This window comes from Stenella coeruleoalba (genome assembly GCF_951394435.1).
Source record: "Stenella coeruleoalba genome assembly, chromosome: 7".
Taxonomy (NCBI): domain Eukaryota; kingdom Metazoa; phylum Chordata; class Mammalia; order Artiodactyla; family Delphinidae; genus Stenella; species Stenella coeruleoalba.
The window spans coordinates 82,234,100-82,248,030 of NC_137153.1; the positions used below are offsets into that span (position 1 = coordinate 82,234,100).

General features: G+C 39.5%; 1 protein-coding gene across 1 annotated transcript in view; it reads left to right on the top strand.

Annotated features, from left to right (window-relative positions):
• Positions 1-10,383: 10,383 nt before the first annotated feature.
• Positions 10,384-13,931, top strand: part of TLE4 (TLE family member 4, transcriptional corepressor) — a 228,263-nt gene continuing 224,715 nt past the window's right edge. Inside the window, exon 1 of the mRNA XM_079926683.1 lies at positions 10,384-10,923. The gene's annotated coding sequence lies outside the window, so the exon portion shown is untranslated. The remainder of the gene's footprint in view (positions 10,924-13,931) is intronic.

Here is a 13,931-nt window from a genome sequence, read left to right on the forward strand (position 1 = left end):
CCATAGTTACCAGAGTTTTTTGTTAAGACATTTCAGTGATGGACTTTGGATTAGAAAAAAGTACATTAGGAAGCCTCTAGGTGGAGCTACAGAGGGCAGAGGAAATACGGGCTGACTTATCTCCAAGTTGGGCTAACTGGGAATCCTTTCATTTGTACAAAATGTTTCTTTTCATGGTGTGTGGTCTTCACAATCATAATTAACAAGCAACCTTTCTTCACTCTCATTCCTAATCCCGTCATAAATTATTGGCTGCTGGCATCTGGGTAGGGTTTGGCAGATCTCAGATTTTATGTATAGCCTGAGGGAATTACTGCGATTGTTGTTTTTAAACTGAAGAACTTAATTGTGTAAGTATTAACATATGTGAACTAGGTCTAACAAGTCTAGTTTCTGTGTCTAACAAGTCAAGTCCAGTGATGTTCCCATTGACAGCTTATTCCTCAACAAAAAAGCAGATTCACATTTAACCACAGCCATTGGAGTACGGGAGCTCGCTCCCGGCTCATGGGAGTCAATTGTCAATTTCTCAGGAATTTTATAAACTGGTTGTTAAGCACAGCCAGTATTTATAATCAAAGTATGTAAACTTTTAATTAAATAAATCGTATTTTTAAAAGGTAATAATAAATACTCAAAACTCAACTCTTCCTAAATATTTTACTCCGTTGTACTATTATCTGTGCTCTTGAGGTTATTTGTGTCTAGAGTATGTGTACGCTTGGTGGAAATACCACATGGTGTGCTACTGTACATCTGTTCCCAACTCTACACTCAGGGACATCTCGTTGGTAGCCTGATGGGAGTATTCACATCATGGAAATCACAAACACTACAAACCAAGCCTTGATTTCTTATTTTGTCTCCTTCTTGTGTATGAAGGAATTTTATTTTCCCTACCAGAAAACTGAGTCTCCGAGAAGTTCAGCAAATGATTTGGCCATAGGATTTTTTTACTTATTGAAGTATAGTTGATTTACAATTGTGTGTTAGTTTCTGGTGTACAGAATATATATTCTTTTTCATATTCTTTTCCATTTTAGTTTACTATAAGATATTGAATATAATTCCCTGTGCTATATAATAGGGCCTTGTTGTTTATCTATTTTATATATAGTAGTTTGTATCTGCTAATCCGAAAGTCCTAATTTATCCCTCCCCTCACCCCTTTCCCCTTTGGTAACCATAAGTTTGTTTTCTATGTCTGTGAATCTGTTTCGTAAATAAGTTTATTTGTATCATATTTTTGATTCCACATATAAGTGATATCATATGATATTTGTCTTTGTCTGACTTACTTCACTTAGTATGATAATCTCTAGGTCCACCTATGTTGCTGCAAATAGCAGTATTTCATTCTTTTTTATGGCTGAGTAATATTCCACTGTGTATATATATACCACAACTTCTTAGTCATTCATCTGTTGATGGACAGTTAGTTTGCTTCCATGTCTTGGCTATTGTAAACAGTGCTACTATGAACATTGGGGTGCACATGTCTTTTCAAATCAGAGTTTTGTCCGGATATACGCCCAGGAGTAGAATTGCTTGATCATATGATAGCTCTATTTTTAGTTTAAGGAACCTCCATCCTGTTTTTCATAGCGGCCGTACCAGTGGACATTCCCACCAACAGTGTGGGAGGGTTGGCCATAGGATTTATTGCAGGTGTTTTCTGAGTTCAAAATTCATTCTCCTAAGTCTTGTGCTCTATATATCCCTACTAGTGGACTTTTCATTGCCACTGTATTATACACTCATAAAAACTACTAATGGTGTTAACTAGTGTTTGGTTTGTATAGTCACTGTGTTCCCTGAGTAAGGTACAACTTAAGTACATTTAAGTCTGCAATTCTTTTTTTTCAGAAAGCCAGTTGTTATTCATTTACCAACACACCACTATTCAGAACTGGAGGTTGTATTTACACAAATCTAATAAGGACTTACTGTATAGCACAGGGAACTGTACTCAACACTCTTTAGTGACCTATATGGGAAAAGAATCTAAAACAGAGTGGGTATATATATATACATATATATATATATGTATATGTATAACTGATTCACTTTGCTATACACCTGTAACTAATACAACATTGTAAATCAACTATGCTCCCATAAAAATTATTAAAACAAACAAGCAAACAAACAAACAAAAAAAACAAATTACCCCTAGGAATAACCAAACTCAGCTGCAGCAATCCTATCACTTAAATTTCACATCCTCATGGACTATCTTCCACACCGTCTCCTAACCCCAGAAAACACAGAAAAGCACTTTCTAGAAACAACTATTTTTTCCGTTTATAAAAAAAATCCCAATTACTAGAATTTATTAATTGTCAGAGCTCTCACTGCTCTTCTTCAACCATTCTTCAGGACTCACTGTTACTACTACAAATTTTATTTTCTAGCATTAGCCAGAATACTCCCATTTGATTTCAATATGTAAGCAACATGAAGGCGACACAACTAGAAATAAAAAAAGGAGGCAGTTACACAAACATGCAAAGAGGCACCAGCCCAAGTGCCAGGTTTAATGGGCTTTGAAAGAATCAGGTATGAGACTACCTGAGCCTGTCCTCTCTCTATGCCTCTCTCTAAGCCATTTGTTTTTCACAGAGAAAGCAATCTCTCAATGGGAAATTCAGGATAATTTTTCAACTAAATACTACCTGGCTAATGTCAGATGAAAGAACTGAGTGGAGTGGTAGCTGAGAAACAGAGACTACAAGTCTGATAAAATTATATGGGGCTCACCCACTTCTGTTTCAGATTTTCTTAGCATTATTGTTGAGTACACTCACCAAAGAAGCACTAAGTCGCTCTGTGTGTGTGTTCAGCTATCTTACCAGATTTTTCTGATATTCAAATTTTGTGTGAGAGTGAGGATGAAACACGCACATGCTCTGTGGCTGGAGCTTCTCTACTGGGATAATTTACCCCCAGCCCAAAGTGTTTTATTTTTATTTATTTATTTTTTAACATCTTTACTGGAGTATAACTGCTTTACAATGGTGTGTTAGTTTCTGCTGTATAACAAAGTGAATCAGCTATACATATACATACATCCCAATATCCCCTCCCTCTTGCGTCTCCCTCCCACCCTCCCTATCCCACCCCTCTAGGTGGTCACAAAGCGCCCAGCTGATCTCCCTGTGCTATGCAGCAGCTTCCCACTAGCTATCTATTTTACATTTGGTAGTGTATATATGTCCATGCCACTCTCTCACTTCGCCCCAGCTTACCCTTCCCCCTCCCCGTGTCCTTAACTCCATTCTGTATGTCTGCGTCTTTAATTCCTGTCCTGCCCCTAGGTTCTTCAGAACTTTTTTTTTTTTTTAGATTCCATATATATCAGTTAGCATACGGTATTTGTTTTTCTCTTTCTGACTTACTTCACTCTGTATGACAGTCTCTAGGTCCATCGACCTCATTACACATAACTCAATTTCATTTCTTTTTATGGCTGAGTAATATTCCATTGTATATGTGCCACATTTTCTTTATCCATTCATCTGTCGATGGACACTTAGGTTTCTTCCATGTCCTGGCTACTGTAAATAGAGCTGCAATGAACATTGTGGTACATGACTCTTTTTGAATTATGGTTTTCTCAGCATATATGCCCAGTAGTGGGACTGTACCCCCAGCCCAAAGCTTTTTAAGTGGTGACTCCAAAATCTGACCTCCTGACGACACGTTTCAGTCATTCCATTCATTACTGGTACCATATGCAGCCAGAATTACCTTCAGCTTTATACTGACCGTGGAAGTCATGGCTTTCTCACAACTTTATCTACTGTGGCATGAAGATTGTTTCTTCAAAACTATTAGTCACAGTGAATACTTTCCTCCTGTGTACCATCATCAACATCTTTGCCTGTTTGGTAACTTCTAGGGAGAGAAACTGACGACTTTCTGCCTCACTGCTGTCTCAAAGAGGCTTGTAAATAGCTCATAATGGAAATTGTTTGGTGTGTTGCAATTAGATACAATCGCACTTTAACTTTCCAAGAAGAATTGTTCCCAAATGCAAAAAAAAAAAAAAAAAAAAGATAGCAAAACTTTTTTTTTTTAATTTTTTTAACATCTTTATTGGAGTATAATTGCTTTACAATGGTGTGTTAGTTTCTGCTTTACAACAAAATGAATCAGTTATATATATACATATGTTCCCAAATCTCTTCCCTCTTGCGTCTCCCTCCCTCCCACCCTCCCTTTCCCACCCCTCCAGGCGATCACAAAGCACGGAGCTGATCTCCCTGTGCTATGCGGCTGCTTCCCACTAGCTATCTACCTTACGTTTCGTAGCGTATGTATGTCCATGCCTCTCTCTCGCTTTGTCACAGCTTACCCTTCCCCCTCTCCATATCCTCAAGTCCATTCTCTAGTAGGTCTGTGTCTTTATTCCTGTCTTACCCCTAGGTTCTTCATGACATTTTTTTTCTTAAATTCCATATATATGTGTTAGCATACAGTATTTGTCTTTCTCTTTCTGACTTACTTCACTCTGTATGACAGACTCTAGGTCTATCCACCTCATTACAAATAGCTCAATTTCGTTTCTTTTTATGGCTGAGTAATATTCCATTGTATATATGTGCCACATCTTCTTTATCCATTCATCCGATGATGGACACTTAGGTTGCTTCCATCTCCGGGCTATTGTAAATAGAACTGAAATGAACATTTTGGTAAATGACTCTTTTTGAATTATGCTTTTCTCAGGGTATATGCCCAGTAGTGGGACTGCTGGGTCATATGGTAGTTCTGTTTGTAGTTTTTTAAGGAACTTCCATACTGTTCTCCACAGTGGCTGTATCAATTTACATTCCCACCAACAGTGCAAGAGGGTTCCCTTTTCTCCACACCCTCTCCAGCATTTATTGTTTCTAGATTTTTTGATGATGGCCACTCTGACTGGTGTGAGATGATATCTCATTGTAGTTTTGATTTGCATTTCTCTAATGGTTAATGATGTTGAACATTCTTTCATGTGTTTGTTGGCAGTCTATATACCTTCTTTGGAGAAATTTCTTTTTAGGTCTTCTGCCCATTTTTGGATTGGGTTCTTTGTTTTTTTGTTATTGAGCTGCATGAGCTGCTTATAAATTTTGGAGATGAATCCTTAGTCAGTTGCTTCATTTGCAAATACTTTCTCCCATTCTGAGGGTTGTCTTTTGGTCTTGTGTATGGTTTCCTTTTCTGTGCAAAAGTTTTGAAGTTTCATTAGGTCCCATTTGTTTGTTTTTGTTTTTATTTCCATTTCTCTAGGAGGTGGGTCAAAAAGGATCTTGCTGTGATTTATGTCATAGAGTGTCCTGCCTATGTTTTCCTCTAAGAGTTTGATAGTTTCTGACCTTACAATTAGGTATTTAATCCATTTTGAGCTTATTTTTGTGTATGGTGTTAGGGAGTGTACTAATATCAGACTTTTACATGTACCTGTCCAGTTTTCCCAGCACCACTATTGAAGAGGCTGTCCTTTCTCCACTGTACATTCCTGCCTCCTTTATCGAAGATAAGGTGACCATATGTGTGTGGGTTTATCTCTGGGCTTTCTATCCTGTTCCATTGATCTATCTGTTTTTGTGCCAGTACCATACTGTCTTGATTACTGTCGCTCTGTAGTATAGTCTGAAGTCAGGGAGCCTGATTCCTCCAGCTCCGTTTTTCATTCTCAAGATTGCTTTGGCTATTAGGGGTCTTTTGTGTTTCCATACAAATTGTGAAATTTTTTGTTCTAGTTCTGTGAAAAATGCCAGTGGTAGTTTGATAGGGATTGCATTGAATCTGCAGATTGCTTTGTGTAGTAGAGTCATTTTCACAATGTTGATTCTTCCAATCCAGAAAATGGTATATCTTTCCATCTATTTGTATCATCTTTAATTTCTTTCATCAGTGTCTTATAATTTTCTGCATATAGGTCTTTTGTCTCCTTAGGTAGGTTTATTCCTAGATATTTTATTCTTTTTGTTGCAATGGTAAATGGGAGTGTTTTCTTGATTTCACTTTCAGATTTTTCATCAGTTGTGTATAGGAATGCCAGAGATTTCTGTGCAATAATTTTGTATCCTGCTACTTTGCCAAATTCATTGATTAGCTCTAGCAGTTTTCTGGTAGCATCTTTAGGATTCTCTATGTATAGTATCATGTCATCTGCAAACAGTGACAGCTTTACTTCTTTTCCAATTTGGATTCCTTTTATTTGCTTTTCCTCTCTGATTGCTGTGGCTAAAACTTCCAAAACTATGTTGAATAAGAGTGGTGAGAGTGGGCAACCCTGTCTTTTTCCTGATCTTAGTGGAAATGCTTTCAGTTTCTCACCATTGAGGACGATGTTGGCTGTGGGTTTGTCATATATGGCCTTTATTATGTTGAGGAAAGTTCCCTCTATGCCTACTTTCTGCAGGGTTTTTATCATAAATGGGTGTTGAATTTTGTCAAAAGCTTTCTCTGCATCTATTGAGATGATCATATGGTTTCTCTCCTTCAGTTTGTTAATATGGTGTATCACATTGATTGATTTGCATATATTGAAGAATCCTTGCATTCCTGGGATAAACACCACTTGATCATGGTGTATGATCCGTTTCATGTGCTGTCGGATTCTGTTTGCTAGTATTTTGTTGAGGATTTTTGCACCTATGTTCATCAGTGATATTGGCCTGTAGTTTTCTTTCTTTGTGACATCTTTGTCTGGTTTGGTATCAGGGTGATGGTGGCCTCATAGAATGAGTTTGGGAGTGTTCCTCCTTCTGCTATATTTTGGAAGAGTTTGAGAAGGATAGGTGTTAGCTCTTCTCCAAATGTTAGATAGAATTCGCCTGTGAAGCCAACTGGTCGTGGGCTTTTATTTGTTGGAAGATTTTTAATCACAGTTTCAATTTCAGTGCTTGTGATTGGCCTGTTCATATTTTCTGTTTCTTCCTGATTCAGTCTTGGCAGGTTGTGCGTTTCTAAGAATTTGTCCATTTCTTCCAGGTTGTCCAATTTATTGGCATAGAGTTGCTTGTAGTAATCTCTCATGATCTTTTGTATTTCTGCAGTGTCAGTTGTTACTTCTCTTTTTTCATTTCTAATTCTATTGATTTGAGTCTTCTCCCTTTTTTTCTTGATGAGTCTGGCTAATGGTTTATCAATTTTGTTTATCTTCTCAAAGTACCAGCTTTTAGTTTTATTGATCTTTGCTATCGTTTCCTTCATTTCTTTTTCATTTATTTCTGATCTGATTTTTATGACTTCTTTCCTTCTGCTAACTTTGGGGGTTTTTTGTTCTTCTTTCTCTAATTGCTTTAGGTGCAAGGTTAGTTTGTTTATTCGAGATGTTTCCTGTTTCTTAAGGTAGGATTATATTGCTATAAACTTCCCTCTTAGAACTGCTTTTGCTGCATCCCATAGTTTTTGGGTCGTCATGTCTCCATTGTCATGTGTTTCTAGGTATTTTTTTATTTCCTCTTTGATTTCTTCAGTGATCACTTCGTTATTAAGTAGTGTATTGTTTAGCCTCCATGTGTTTGTATTTTTTACAGATCTTTTCCTGTAATTGTTATCTAGTCTCATAGCATTGTGGTTGGAATAGATACTTGATACAATTTCGATTTTCTTAAATTTACCAAGGCTTGATTTGTGACCCAAGATATGATCTATCCTGGAGAATGTTCCATGAGCACTAGAGAAAAATGTGTATTCTGTTGTTTTTGGATGGAATGTCCTATAAATATCAATTAAGTCCATCTTGTTTAATGTATCATTTAAAGCTTGTTTTTCCTTATTTATTTTCATTTTGGATGATCTGTCCATTGGTGAAAGTTGGGTGTTAAAGTCCCCTACTATGATTGTGTTACTGTCGATTTCCCCTTTTATAGCTGTTAGTATTTGCCTTATGTATTGAGGTGCTCCTATGTTGGGTGCATAAATATTTACAATTGTTATATCTTCTTCTTGGATCGATCCCGTGATCATTATGTAGTGTCCTTCTTTGTCTCTTCTAATAGTCTCTATTTTAAAGTCTATTTTGTCTGATATGAGAATTGCTACTCCAGCTTTCTTTTGGTTTCCATTTGCATGAAATATCTTTTTCCATCCCCTTACTTTCAGTCTGTGTCTCTAGGTCTGAAGTGGGTCTCTTGTAGACAGCAAATATATGGGTCTTGTTTTTGTATCCATTCAGCCAATCTGTGTCTTTTGGTGGGAGCATTTAGTCCATTTACATTTAAGGTAATTATTGATATGTATGTTCCTACTCCCATTTTCTTAGTTGTTTTGGGTTCGTTATTGTAGGTCTTTTCCTTCTCTTCTGTTTCTTGCCTAGAGAAGTTCCTTTAGCAGTTGTTGTAGAGCTGATTTGGTAGTGCTGAACTCTCTCAGCTTTTGCTTGTCTGTAAAGGTTTTAATTTCTCCATCAAATCTGAATGAGATCCTTGCTGGGTAGAGTAATCTTGGTTGCAGGTTTTTCTCCTTCATCACTTTAAATATGTCCTGCCAGTCCCTTCTGGCTTGCAGAGTTTCTGCTGAAAGATCAGCTGTTAACCTTATGGGGATTCCCTTGTGTGTTATTTGTTGTTTTTCCCTTGCTGCTTTTAATATGTTTCCTTTGTATTTAATTTTTGACAGTTTGATTAATATGTGTCTTGGCGTGTTTCTCCTTGTATTTATCCTGTATGGGACTCTCTGTGCTTCCTGGACTTGATTAACTATTTCCTTTCCCATATTAGGGAAATTTTCAACTATAATCTATTCAAATATTTTCTCAGTCCCTTTCTTTTTCTCTTCTTCTTCTGGAACCCCTATAAATCAAATGTTTGTGCATTTAATGTTGTCCCACAGGTCTCTGAGACTGTCCTCAGTTCTTTTCATTCTTTTTTCTTTATTCTGCTCTGCAGTAGTTATTTCCACTATTTTATCTTCCAGGTCACTTATCCGTTCTTCTGCCTCTGTTATTCTGCTATTGATCCCATCTAGAGTATTTTTCATTTCATGTATTGTGTTGTTCATCATTGTTTGTTTCATCTTTAGTTCTTCTAGGTCCTTGTTAAACGTTTCTTGCATTTTGTCTATTCTATTTCCAAGATTTTGGATCATCTTTACTATCATTATTCTGAATTCTTTCAGGTAGACTTCCTATTTCCTCTTCATTTGTTAGCTCTGGTGGATTTTTATCTTGCTCCTTCATCTGCTGTGTATTTTTCTGTCTTCTCATTTTGCTTATCTTACTGTGTTTGGGGTCTCCTTTTTGCAGGCTGCAGGTTCGTAGTTCCCGTTGTTTTTGGTGTCTGTCCCCAGTGGCTAAGGTTGGTTCAGTGGGTTGTGTAGTCTTCGTGGTGGAAGGGACTAGTGCCTGTGTTCTGGTGGATGAGGCTGGATCTTGTCTTTCTGGTGGGCAGGTCCACGTCTGGTGGTGTGTTTTGGGGTGTCTGTGGACTTATTATGATTTTAGGCAGGCTCTCTGCTAATGGGTGGGGTTGTGTTCCTGTCTTGCTAGTTGTTTGGCATAGGATGTTCAGCACGGTAGCTTGCTGGTCATTGAGTGAAGCTGGGTGCTGGTGTTGAGATGGAGATCTCTGGGAGATTTTCGCCATTTGATATTATGTGGAGCTTGGAGGTCTCTTGTGGACCAGTGTCCTGAAGTTGGCTCTCCCACCTCAGAGGCACAGCACTGACTCCTGGATGCAGCTCCAAGAGCCTTTCATCCACATGGCTCAGAATAAAAGGGAGAAAAAGTAGAAAGAAAGAATTAGTAGAAGTAGAAGGAAAGAAAGAAAGGGAGGGAGGGAGGGAGGGAGGAAGGAAGGAAGGAAGGAAGGAGGGAAGGAAGGAAAAAAAGAAAGAAAGAAGATAAAGTAAAATAAAATACAGTAAGATAAAGTAAAATAAATTTATTAAAATAAAAAAAATAATTATTAAGAGAAAACAAAAAAACGGACGGATAGAGCCCTAGAACAAATGGTGGAAGCAATGCTATACAGACAAAATCTCACATAGAAGCATACGCATACACACTCACAAAAAAAGGAAAAAGAGGAAAAATCATAAATCTTGCTCTCAAAGTCAGCCTTTTCAATTTGTGATGATTCGTTGTCTAAAGGAGGGAAGGAAGGAAAGAAAGAACAAAGATAAAGTAAAATAAAATAAAGTTATTAAAATAAAAAGTAATTATTAAGAAAAAAATTTAAAAAAACCAAAAACGGACAGATAGAACCCTTGGACAAATGGTGGAAGCAAAGCTATACAGACAAAATCTCACATAGAAGCATACACATACACACTCACAAAAAAAGAAAAAGGGGAAAAAATCATAAATCTTGCTCTCAAAGTCCACCTCCTTAATTTGGGATGATTGGTTGTCTATTCAGGTATTCCACAGATGCAGGGTACATCAAATTGATTGTGGAGCTTTAATCTGCTGCTTCTGAGGCTCCTGGGAGAGATTTCCCTTTCTCTTCTTTGTTCTCACAGCTCCCAGGGGCTCAGCTTTGGATTTGGCTCCGCCTCTGCATGTAGGTTGCAAGAGGGCATCTGTTCTTCGCTCAGACAGGACGGGGTTAAAGGGGCAGCTGATTCGGGGGCTCTGGCTCACTCAGGCCGGGGGGAGGGAGGGGCACGGAGTGCAGGGCGAGCCTGCGGCGGCAGAGGCCAGCGTGACGTTGCACCAGCCTGAGGCGCGCCGTGCGTTCTCCCGGGGTAGTTGTCCCTGGTTCCCGGGACCCTGGCAGTGGCGGGCTGCACAGGCTCACCGGAAGGAGGGTGTGGATAGTGACCTGTGCTCGCACACAGCCTTCTTGGTGGCGGCAGCAGCAGCCTTAGCGTCTCATGCCTGTCTCTGGGGTCCGCGCTTTTAGCTGCGGCTCGCGCCTGTCTCTGGAGCTCCTTTAAGCAGCGCTCTTAATCCCCTCTCCTCGCGCACCAGGAAACAAAGAGGTAAGAAAAAGTCTCTTGCGCCTTCGGCAGGTCCAGACTTTTACCCGGACTCCCTCCCAGCCAGCCGTGGCGCACTAACCCCCTGCAGGCTGTGTTCACGCAGCCAACCCCAGTCCTCTCCCTGCGCTCGGACCGAAGCCCGAGCCTCAGCTCGCAGCCCCGCCCGCCCCGGCGTGAGAGGAGACAAGCCTCTCGGGCTGGTGAGTGCCGGTCGGCACCTATCGTCTGTGCGGGAATCTCTCCACTTTGCCCACCGCACCCCTGTTGCTGTGCTCTCCTCCGAGGCCCCGAAGCTTTCCCCTCTGCCACCCGCAGTCTCCGCCCGCGAAGGGGCTTCCTCGTGTGTGGGAACCTTTCCTCCTTTACGGCTCCCTCCCACTGATGCAGGTACTGTCCCTATCCTTTTGTCTGTTTATTCTTTTTTCTTTTGCCCTACCCAGGTACGTGGGGGGTTTCTTGCCTTTTGGGAGGTCTGAGGTCTTCTGCCAGCGTTCAGTAGGTGTTCTGTAGGAGTTGTTCCACGTGTAGATGTATTTCTGGTGTATCTGTGGGGAGGAAGGTGATCTCCGCGTCTTACTCTTCCGCCATCTTCCCGGAAGTCTCGCAAAACTCTTTTAAGTCGTTACAAAAATTCCATGCAGAAGTTATATCAAGGAAAGAATTCATTTAACTATAAAACCTAGAATTAAAAAACTGAAGACAATTTATCACAAAATTGTCAATTGTTGGGACTCTTTTTATTCTCTCTTATCAAAAAATGCACTACAGGGAATTCCCTGGCGATCCAGTGGTTAGGACTCCACGCTTTTACTGCCGAGGGTGCTGGTTCAACCCCTGGTTGGGGAACTAAAATCCCTCAAGCCATGCAGTGTGCCCCCCCCCAAAAAAATTGCACTACAGCACTTTTTCCTATACATGTATTCATTTTCCTCTGCAGTTGGACTAATAAAGTATTTTGCAAGCAAGCGTTGCTTGAAAACACTAGTCTACTGGCTGACTTCAAAAGCTGTGGGATTAAAAAAAGAAAAAGAAAAAAGAAAAGCTGTGGGATTATACACACTGACCCGTGAAGCAGCTGTTCCCACCTAAAAGTCCTATTAACACTAAAATGCAAGATTAAACCTCACATAGGCTTGGTAATGACAATCTCACCTAGTGTGTAAATCCAAAATGTCAAAATTCCTATCAGGTAGCAGGATGCTGGAAACATAGGTGCTAAGGGGCCTGAAGATTTGACCTATTCCATCCTATTTTATTAAGGAAAGCTTCTAGCTAACCTACCTTGGGGTTGAACTGGAATAAAAAATAATTATTATATACAGTTAAACTTTAGGAGAAGAAAACGTTAACAGTGTACTTTGGTATAATTCAATTTGGTTGAATGAGCAATTTGTATTCTGGAGTTTTGCTTTAGATTGCTAGTATGTTCTTCAACTTTAACAATGTCACTTGAACTCGCCGGCTGTCATACCTTTGGTGAAACGGGGGCAATAATGTTTTCTTAGTCTGTTCAAGCTTTTATACCAAAATACCATATGTGACTTATGTGCTATGACAGAATACCTAAGTGACTTTTAAACAACAGATATGTTTTTCCTCACATTTCTACCAGGCTAGAAGTCCAAGATCTGCTTCCTAGTTTATAAAGGGCCATCTTTTTTACTGTGGCCTAACATGGTACAAGAAGTAAGGAGTTTCTGGGCTCTCTTTCTATAAGAGCACTAATTCCATTCATGAGGACTCCACCCTCATAAACTAATCACCTCCCAAAGACCCCCACTTCCCAATACCATCACATTGGGGATTAGGTTTCAACATATGAGTTTGGTGGGGGGGGGGGGCGGAAAGGAGGAACACAAACATTCAGTCTGTAATGAATGCTCATTGGAAAATTTCCCTGGAGTTGCAGAAGATGAGAATTCTGGCCTTGATACCTGCAAGTGCTCAGAAGGCTTGGTCTAAGATACTATTGCATTTCTTGTGCAGTGGCAGGGGGTATAAAGAAGTCAATCTGAAGGAGAGAGGCATAGCTGCAGTGAGAAGCTTTCTCAGCACATAGCAGGATTCTGGCCTCCTGAGTCTCTGAAACACTCAAATTCACAGAACACAGAGAGGAGGACTGTATATATTTATATATTGATCTGCATGCTGAGGTTTCATATGTGATTCATTATGTACCATTTCCTTTACCCTAATCCATCTGCTAAGGTTTTCTTCTGCTGTGCAGAAGGAATTTGAAAAAGAAATGCGACTTTAACTGAGAAGAGAGTAACAGCATGACATAGTTAGAACCACCTGTACTAAGAAAGATTCAAGATGGTATTTGTCAAATATTGGAAGATGTGTGTCTGCTAGCTGAGGGATAACGGGATGTTTTCAGAGACTGTTTTAAAGTTCTATGGCCAAGAAAAAAAAAGCTGCATTTGCTTCTCATAATAGTGGTTATCATTTCTCTTGTGAAATATTTATCTACTGGTGATCTCACTATGGCTTCCTTTGGATTGTCTTGTTTTATTTTCTCTCACCAGAAAAAGCAAACATCTTGGTTCCTGTCTCTTTCTAAGTACCAAGCATGTGCAAAGTTAAAACAAAGGCTGTACATTTCCAAGGAACTGGACAAGTACAGTCAAGTGGATCCTAATGGGAATGACATGGTGTGGGAATTCAGTAACGCATGCTTGTGGGTTCTGAAAGAAGTGGAGGAGAGATGGATAAAGAGGAGGGGGAGGGGCAGAGAGAGAAGCGAGAATAAAATAAACACTTAAGGACCTAGCCTCTTGTATGGGAGTGAATAAAGCACTCTTCAGCTCAACTTAGAGCTGGTCAACTATGCTTTATGTATACATCGTACTAAATTTCATCTGTTGAAATCAGAAAGATCTTCAGTCAGGGATAAGCAAAATGATGTATCATACCTAGATGGGCATACGTGATTTGTTTATTATCCACACACATTGGAAGATAAATTAACTTCACAAAATTGCTCTTTTTGAGCTTGACCAAGACAT